The sequence below is a fragment of the Triticum urartu genome, chromosome 4A, assembly GCF_056163025.1.
Source record: "Triticum urartu cultivar PI428250 chromosome 4A, HENAU_Tu73, whole genome shotgun sequence".
In the NCBI taxonomy this organism is placed as follows: domain Eukaryota; kingdom Viridiplantae; phylum Streptophyta; class Magnoliopsida; order Poales; family Poaceae; genus Triticum; species Triticum urartu.
Window position 1 is genome coordinate 594985061 of NC_141876.1, and position 9838 is coordinate 594994898.

Consider the following 9838-nt stretch of genomic DNA (forward strand, 5'->3'; position numbering starts at 1 on the left):
GCATCGCTACGGGTGAGAAGGTCTCATCGTAGTCAATCCCTTGAACTTGTAGAAAACCTTTTGTGACAAGTCGAGCTTTGTAGACAGTAATATTACCGTCAGCGTCAGTCTTCTTCTTGAAGATCCATTTATTCTCAATTGCTTGCTGATCATTGGGCAAGTCAACCAAAGTCCACACTTTGTTCTCATACATGGATCCCATCTCAGATTTCATGGCTTCAAGCCATTTTGCGGAATCTGGGCTCACCATCGCTTCTTCATAGTTCGTAGGTTCATCATGATCTAGTAGCATGACTTCCAGAACAGGATTACCATACCACTCTGGTGCGGATCTTACTCTAGTTGATCTACGAGGTTCGGGAGTAACTTGTTCTGAAGTTTCATGATCATTATCATTAGCTTCCTCACTAATTGGTGTAGGTGTCACAGAAACCGGTTTCTGCGATGTACTACTTTCCAATAAGGGAGCAGGTACAGTTACCTCATCAAGTTCTACTTTCCTCCCACTCACTTCTTTCGAGAGAAACTCCTTCTCTAGAAAAGGATCCATTCTTAGCGACAAATGTCTTGCCTTCGGATCTGTGATAGAAGGTGTACCCAACAGTTTCCTTTGGGTATCCTATGAAGACACATTTCTCCGATTTGGGTTCGAGCTTATCAGGTTGAAGTTTTTTCACATAAGCATCGCAGCCCCCAACTTTCAGAAACGACAACTTTGGTTTCTTGCCAAACCACAGTTCATAAGGCGTCATCTCAACGGATTTGATGGTGCCATATTTAACGTGAATGCGGCCGTCTCTAAAGCATAACCCCAAAACGATAGCGGTAAATCTGTAAGAGACATCATAGATTGCACCATATCAAGTAAAGTACGATTACGACGTTCGGACACACCATTACGCTGTGGTGTTCCGGGTGGCGTGAGTTGCGAAACTATTCCGCATTGTTTCAAATGTAGACCAAACTCGTAACTCAAATATTCTCCTCCACGATTAGATCGTAGAAACTTTATTTTCTTGTTACGATGATTTTCAACTTCACTCTGAAATTCTTTGAACTTTTCAAATGTTTCAGACTTATGTTTCATTAAGTAGATATACCCATATCTACTTAAATCATCTATGAAGGTGAGAAAATAACGATATCCGCCACGAGCTTCAACATTCATTGGACCACATACATCTGTATGTATGATTTCCAACAAATCTGTTGATCTCTCCATAGTACCGGAGAACGGTGTTTTAGTCATCTTGCCCATGAGGCACGGTTCGCAAGTACCAAGTGATTCATAATCAAGTGATTCCAAAAGTCCATCAGTATGGAGTTTCTTCATGCGTTTTATACCGATATGACCTAAACGGCAGTGCCACAAATAAGTTGCACTATCATTATCAACTCTACATCTTTTGGTTTCAACATTATGAATATGTGTATCACTACTATCGAGATTCATCAAAAATAGACCATTCTTCAAGGGTGCATGACCATAAAAGATATTACTCGTATAAATAGAACAACCATTATTCTCTGATTTAAATGAATAACCGTCTCGCATTAAACAAGATCCAGATATAATGTTCATGCTCAACGCTGGCACCAAATAACAATTATTTAGGTCTAATACTAATCCCGATGGTAGATGTAGAGGTAGCGTGCCGACCGCGATCACATCGACTTTGGAACCATTTCCCACGCGCATCGTCACCTCGTCCTTCGCTAGTGTTCGCTTAATCCGTAGTCCCTATTTCGAGTTGCAAATATTAGCAACAGAACCAGTATCAAATACCCAGGTGCTACTGCGAGCTCTAGTAAGGTACACATCAATAACATGTATATCACATATACCTTTGTTCACCTTGCCATCCTTCTTATCCGCCAATTACTTCGGGCAGTTCCGCTTCCAGTGACCAGTCTACTTGCAGTGGAAGCACTCAGTTTCAGGCTTAGGTCCAGATTTGGGTTTCTTTTCTTGAGCAGCAACTTGCTTGCTGTTCTTCTTGAAGTTCCCCTTCTTCTTCCCTTTGCCCTTTTTCTTGAAACCAGTGGTCCTGTTGACCATCAACACTTGATGCTCCTTCTTGATTTCTACCTCTGCAGCTTTCAGCATTGCGAAGAGCTCGGGAATAGTCTTATTCATCCCTTGCATATTATAGTTCATCACGAAGCTCTTGTAGCTAGGTGGCAGTGATTGGAGAATTATGTCAATGATGCAATCATCTGGAAGATTAACTCCCAATTGAATCAAGTGATTATTATACCCAGACATTTTGAGTATATGCTCACTGACAGAACTGTTCTCCTCCATCTTGCAGCTATAGAACTTATTGGAGACTTCATATCTCTCAATCCGGGCATTTGCTTGAAATATTAACTTCAACTCCTGGAACATCTCATATGCTCCATGACGTTCAAAACGTCGTTGAAGTCCCGATTCTAAGCCGTAAAGCATGGCACACTGAACTATCGAGTAGTCATCAGCTTTGCTCTGCCAGACGTTCATAACATCTGGTGTTGCTCCAGCAGCAGGCCTGGCACCCAGCGGTGCTTCCAGGACGTAATTCTTCTATGCAGCAATGAGGATAATCCTCAAGTTATGGACCCAGTCCGTGTAATTGCTGCCATCATCTTTCAACTTTGCTTTCTCAAGGAACGCATTAAAATTCAACGGAACAACAGCACGGGCCATCTATCTTCAATCAAACATAAACAAGCAAGATACTATCAGGTACTAAGTTCATGATAAATTTAAGTTCAGTTAATCATATTACTTAAGAACTCCCACTTAGAAAGACATCCCTCTAATCTTCTAAGTGATTACGTGATCCAAATCAACTAAACCATAACCGATCATCACGTGAAATGGAGTAGTTTTCAATGGTGAACATTGCTATGTTGATCATATCTACTATATGATTCACGCTCGACCTTTCAGTCTCAGTGTTTCGAGGCCATATCTGCATATGCTAGGCTCGTCAAGTTTAACCTGAGTATTCTGCGTGTGCAAAGACTGGCTTGCACCCGTTGTAGATGGACGTAGAGCTTATCACACCCGATCATCACTTGGTGTCTGGGCACGACGAACTTTGGCAACGGTGCATACTCAAGGAGAACACTTCTTGATAATTAGTGAGAGATCATCTTATAATGCTACCGTCAATCAAAGCAAGATAAGATGCATAAAAGATAAGCATCACATGCAATCAATATAAGTGATATGATATGGCCATCATCTTCTTGTACTTGTGATCTCCATCTCCAAAGTACCGTCATGATCACCATCGTCACCGGCATGACACCTTGATCACCATCGTAGCATCGTTGTCGTCTCGCCAATCTTATGCTTCCACGACTATCGCTACCGCTTAGTGATAAAGTAAAGCATTACAGCGCGATTGCATTGCATACAATAAAGCGACAACCATATGGCTCCTGCCAGTTGCCGATAACTCAGTTACAAAACATGATCATCTCATACAATAAAATTTAGCATCATGTCTTGACCATATCACATCACAACATGCCCTGCAAAAACAAGTTAGACGTCATCTACTTTGTTTGTTGCAAGTTTTACGTGGCTGCTACGGGCTTAAGCAAGAACCAATCTTACCTACGTATCAAAACCACAACGATAGTTTGTCAAGTTGGTGTTGTTTTAACCTTCGCAAGGACCGGGCGTAGCCACACTCGGTTCAACTAAAGTTGGAGAAACTGACACCCGCCAGCCACCTATGTGCAAAGCACGTCGGTAGAACCAGTCTCACGTAAGCGTACGCGTAATGTCGGTCCGGGCCGCTTCATCCAACAATACCGCCGAACCAAAGTATGACATGCTGGTAAGCAGTATGACTTATATCGCCCACAACTCACTTGTGTTCTACTCGTGCATATAACATCAACACATAAAACCTAGGCTTGAATGCCACTGTTGGGGAACGTAGTAATTTCAAAAAAAAATCCTACGCACACGCAAGATCATGGTGATGCATAGCAACGAGAGGGGAGAGTGTTGTCCACGTACCCTCATAGACCGAAAGCGGAAGCATTATAAAAACGCGGTTGATGTAGTAATACGCCTTCACGGCCCGACCGATCAAGCACCGAAACTACGGCACCTCCGAGTTCTAGCACACGTTCAGCTTGATGACGATCCCCGGACTCCGATCCAGCAAAGTGTCGGGGAAGAGTTCCGACAGCACGACGGCGTGGTGACGATCTTGATCTTCTACCATTGCAGGGCTTCGCCTAAGCACCGCTACAATATTATCGAGGATTATGGTGGAGGGGGGCACCGCACACGGCTAAGAGATCTCAAGGATCAATTGTTCTGTCTAGAGGTGCCCCCTTGCCCCCGTATATAAAGGAGCAAGGGGGAGGGGTGGCCGGCCATGATGAGGCACGCCAGGGAGGAGTCCTACTCCTACCGGGAGTAGGACTCCCTCCTTTTCCTTGTCCAAGTAGGAGAGGGGGAAGGAAGGGAGAGAGGAGAGGAAGGAAAGGGGGCGCCGCCCCTCGCTCCTTGTCCAATTCGGACTAGGGGGAGAGGGGGCGCGCGGCCTGCCCTGGCCGCCCCTCCTCTTCTCCACTTTAGGCCCATGAGGCCCATTAACCCCCCGGGGGGTTCCGGTAACCCCCAGTACTCCGGTTTTATCCGAAACTTCCCCGGAACACTTCCGGTGTTCGAATATAGCCGTCCAATATATCAATCTTTATGTCTCGACCATTTTGAGACTCCTCGTTATGTCCGTGATCACATCCGGGACTTCGAACTAACTTCGGTACATCAAAACTAATAAACTCATAATATAACTGTCATCGAAACCTTAAGCGTGCGGACCCTACTGGTTCGAGAACAATGTAGACATGACCGAGACACGTCTCCGCTCAGTAACCAATAGCGGAACCTGGATGCTCATATTGGCTCCCACATATTCTACGAAGATCTTTTATCGGTCAGACCGCATAATAACATATGTTGTTCCCTTTGTCATCGGTATGTTACTTGCCCGAGATTCAATCGTCGGTATCTCAATACCTAGTTCAATCTCGTTGCCGTCAAGTCTCTTTACTCGTTCTATAATACATCATCTCACAACTAACTCATTAGTTGCATTGCTTGCAAGGCTTAGGTGATGTGCATTACCGAGAGGGCCCAGAGATACCTCTCCGATAATCGGAGTGACAAATCCTAATCTCGAAATATGTCAACCCAACATGTACCTTTGGAGACACCTGTAGAGCACCTTTATAATCACCCAGTTACGTTGTGACGTTTGGTAGCACACAAAGTGTTCCTCTGGCAAATGGGAGTTGCATAATCTCATAGTCATAGGAACATGTATAAGTTATGAAGAAAGCAATAGCAACATACTAAACAATCGGGTGCTAAGCTAATGGAATGGGTCATGTCAATCACATCATTCTCCTAATAATGTGATCCCGTTAATCAAATGACAACACATGTCTATGGTTAGGAAACATAACCATCTTTGATTAATGAGCTAGTCAAGTAGAGGCATACTAGTGACGTTTAGTTTGTCTATGTATTCACACAAGTATTATGTTTCCGGATAATACAATTCTAGCATGAATAATAAACATTTATCATGATATAAGGAAATAAAATAATAACATTATTATTGCCTCTAGGGCATATTTCCTTCACACACGACTTTGATATTATTACCTCCATATCTCAAAACAATCATCAAGCATCAAATTTCTCTTAGTATTCAAAACACTCATAAGAAAATTTTACTAATCTTGAATACCTAGCATATTAGGATCATTTAAGAAATTTACCATGCTATTTAAGACTCTCAAAATAATCTAAGTGAAGCATGAGAGATCAATAGTTTCTACAAAACAAATCCACCACCGTGATCTAAAAGATATAAGTGAAGTACTAGAGCAAAACTATATAACTCAAAAGATATAAGTGAAGCATATAGAGTATTCTAACAAATTCCAAATCATGTATGGCTCTCTCAAAAGGTGTGTACATCAAGGATGATTGTGGTAAACTAAAAATCAAAGACTCAAATCATACAAGACGCTCCAAGCAAAACACATATCATGTGGTGAATAAAAATATAGCTCCAAGTAAAGTTACCGATAGAAGTAGACGAAAGAGAGGATGCCTTTCAGGGCATCCCCAAGCTTTGTCTTTTAGGTGTCCTTAGGTTATCTTTGGGGTGCCATGGGCATCCCCAAGCTTAGGCTCTCGCCACTCCTTGTTCCATAATCCATCAAATCTTTACCCAAAACTTGAAAACTTCACAACACAAAATTTAAAGTAGAAAATCTCGTGAGCTCTGTTAGCGAAAGAAAACAAAAGACTACTTCAAGATACTGTAATGAACTCATTCTTTATTTATATTGGTGTTAAAACTACTGTATTCCAACTTCTCTATGGTTTATAAACTATTTTACTAGCCATAGATTCATCAAAATAAGCAAACAACACATGAAAAACAGAATCTGTCAAAAACAGAACAGTCTGTAGTAATCTATAGCTAGCGCAAGATCTGGAACCCCAAAAATTCTAAAATAAATTTCTGGACGTTAGGAATTTATCTATTAATCATCTGCAAAAAGAATTAACTAAATAGCACTTTCCAAATAAAAATGGCAGCAATTCTCGTGAGCGCTAAAGTTTCTGTTTTTTACAGCAAGATATCAAGACTTTCCCCAAGTCTTCCCGACGGTTCTACTTGGCACAAACACTAATTAAACACAAAAAACACAACCAAAACAGATTCCAGGTAAATTATTTATTACTAAACAGGAGCAAAAATCAAGGAATAAAAATAAAATTGGGTTGCCTCCCAACAAGCGCTATCGTTTAACGCCCCTAGCTAGGCATAAAAAGCAAGGATAGATCTAAGTATTGCCATCTTTAGTAGGCAATCCATAAGTGGCTCTCATAATATATTCATAAGGTAATTTAATTTTCTTTCTAGGAAAGTGTTCCATGCCTTTCCTTAACGGAAATTGGAATCTAATATTTCCTTCCTTCATATCAATAATTGCACCAATCGTTCTAAGGAAAGGTCTACCAAGAATAATAGGACATGAAGGATTGCAATCTATGTCAAGAACAATAAAATATACGGGCACATAATTTCTATTTGCGACAATAAGAACATCATTGATTCTTCCCATTGGTTTCTTAATAGTGGAATTCGCAAGGGGCAAGTTTAAAGAGCAATCATCAAAATCACGGAAACCTAACAAATCATACAAAGTTTTTGGAATCGTGGAAACACTAGCACCCAAATCACATAAAGCATAGATCTTTAATCTTAATTTTAATAGTTGGTTCCCACTCATCATAAAGTTTTCTAGGGATAGAAACTTCCAACTCAAGTTTTTCTTCATAAGATTGCATCAAGGCATCAACGATATGTTTAGTAAACGCTTTATTTTGACTATAAGCATGAGGAGAATTTAGCACGGATTGCAACAAGGAAATACAATCAATTAAAGAGCAATTTTCATAATTAAATTCCTTGAAATCCAAAATAGTGGGTTTAGCAACATCTAGGGTTTTAATTTTTTTCAATCCCACTTTCATCAAATTTAGCATCAAGATCTAAAAACTCCGAATTTTTGGAACGCCTTCTAGGTAAAGGTGGATCATATTCAGTCCCATCATTATCAAAATTCATATTTCAAAACAAAGATTTTATAGGGGACACATCAATAACATTTAGATCATCATCTTTATTTTCATAGGAACTATAAGAACATGCTCTTATAAAGGCATCTTTCTTAGCACGCATCCTAGCGGTTCTTTTTTTTGCACTCATTAGTGGAAATTCTCATGACTTTGAGAGACTCATTGATATCATGCTTAGGAGGAATGGATCTAAGTTTCAAAGAATCAACATCAAGAGAATTGTAACGTTCCTAGCCAACTCATCAATCTTAAGCAATTTTTCTTCAATCAAAGCATTGAAATTCTTTTGTGAAGTAATAAATTCTTTAATATTAGATTCAAAATCACAGGGCATCTTATTATAATTTCCATAAGAATTTTTGTAGGAATTACCATAATTATTAGAGGGATTACTAGGATAAGGCCTAGGATTAAAATTTCCGCTATACGCGTTGTTACCAAAATTGTTCCTACCAACAAAATTCACATCCATAGATTCATTATTATTCTCAATCAAAGTAGACAAGGTCATATCATTAGGATCAGAAGAAACACTTTTACTAGCAAATAATTTCATAAGTTCATCCATCTTTCCACTCAAAACATTAATTTCTTCTATCGCATGCACCTTTTTATTAGTAGATCTTTCAGTATGCCATTGAGCATAATTAACCATAATATTATCTAGGAGTTTAGTAGCTTCTCCTAAAGTGATTTCCATAAAAGTGCCTCCCGTGGCCGAATCTAAAATATTTCTAGAAGCAAAATTCAATCCGGCATAATATTTTTGTATAATCATCCACAAATTCAAACCATGAGTAGGGCAATTACGTATCATTAATTTCATCCTCTCCCAAGCTTGTGCAACATGTTCATGATCAAGTTGCTTAAAATTCATAATATCGTTTCTAAGGGAGATGATTTTAGCGGGAGGAAAATACTTAGAGATAAAAGCATCTTTGCACTTGTTCCAAGAATCAATACTATTTTTAGGCAAAGACGAAAACCAAGCTTTAGCACGATCTCTAAGCGAAAAAGGAAATAGCTTCAGTTTAACAATATCATTATCCACATCTTTCTTCTTTTGCATATCACACAAATCAACGAAGCTATTTTGATGGGTAGCGGCATCATCACTAGGAAGGACGGAGAACGGATCTTTCATGACAAGATTCAGCAAAGCGGCATTAATTTCACAAGATTCAGCATCGGTAAGAGGAGCAATCGGAGTGCTAATAAAATCATTGTTGTTGGTATTGGTAAAGTCACACAATTTAGTTTTATATTGAGCCAAGACAAGCAAGCAATGCAACACACAAGCAAACAAAAAGCAAGCGGGCAAAAAGAGGCAAATAGAGAAAGAGAGGGAGGATAGAGAGAGGGCGAATAAAATGGCAAGGGTGAAGTGGGGGAGAGGAAAACGAGAGGCAAATGGCAAATAATGTAATGCGGGAGATAAGGGTTGTGATGGTTACTTGGTATGTTGACTTTTGCGTAGACTCCCCGGCAACGGCGCCAGAAATCTTCTTGCTACCTCTTGAGCACTGCGTTGGATTTCCTTCAAGAGGAAAGGATGATGCAGCAAAGTAGCATAAGTATTTCCCTCAGTTTTTGAGAACCAAGGTATCAGTCCAGTAGGAGGCTACGCACGAGTCCCTCGTACCTGCACAAAACAAATAACTCCTCACAACCAACGCGATAAGGGGTTGTCAATCCCTTCACGGTCACTTACGAGTGTGAGATCTGATAGATATGATAAGATAATATGTTTGGTATTTTTATGATAAAGATGCAAAGTAAAATAAAAGCAAAGTAAAAAAGCAAAGGAAATAACTAAGTATTGGAAGATCAATATGATGAATATAGACCCGGGGGCCATAGGTTTCACTAGTGGCTTCTCTCAAGATCATAAGTATTTTACGGTGGGTGAACGAATTATTGTTGAGCAATTGACAGAATTGAGCATAGTTATGAGAATATCTAGGTATGATCATGTTCGGTTATGTTCCCGAAGGTTTCATTCCGTTTGGACTCTGTTTGATATTCCTTTTCTTCGAAACCCTAAAATAGGCAAAAAAACAGCAATTCTGGGCTGGGCCTCCGGTTAATAGGTTAGTCCCAAAAATAATATAAAAGTGGATAATAAAGCCCAATAATGTCCAAAACAGTAGATAATATAGC